Source organism: Elgaria multicarinata, chromosome 16 (genome assembly GCF_023053635.1).
Source record: "Elgaria multicarinata webbii isolate HBS135686 ecotype San Diego chromosome 16, rElgMul1.1.pri, whole genome shotgun sequence".
In the NCBI taxonomy this organism is placed as follows: domain Eukaryota; kingdom Metazoa; phylum Chordata; class Lepidosauria; order Squamata; family Anguidae; genus Elgaria; species Elgaria multicarinata.
The window spans coordinates 29,887,364-29,887,897 of NC_086186.1; positions in this window are offsets into that span (position 1 = coordinate 29,887,364).

Genomic DNA, 534 nt, shown 5'->3' on the forward strand with positions numbered 1-534 from the left:
GCTTCTTGCATTCTGTGGCTGTGCTCAGTTAACCCTGTCCTCTCTGGTCTTGTCAAGAATAAGAAAAGGGAGCTTTTCCATGCATTTAACAGCCAGCAACTATTGCAGGGTCAGATGTTTCCTCTCCAGGATCTCTTCCTCGCTTCACTGCGTGCTCTCCTCTGGAAACACACTGTGAGGGCCAAGCTAGACGTAGTGTTAGGTGCATCTTTGTATTTAATATGCAAGTTTTAAAAATGCAAATAGACTCAGCTCAGGGGGGATCTGAGCAGGTACTGAGGAAAGCTGCTGGTACCTGTATTGGGAAGTCGGAGCATTGCAATCATATTCAGCATTTGAATTGCCAGTGAGGTCAAACACCATTGCCAGGGACAATGCCCGAGAAGTCCAACTCAGGCACATTTGGCTTCAAAAGAGGAAACTTCTTTAAAATGAGGGAACTGGTAAAATGTTGGAAGGAAAGATCAAGAGGGTTGCATCTCTCCAGAAAGCTTGGGCCTTATTCATAGAATCATAGAATGGTAGAGTTGGAAG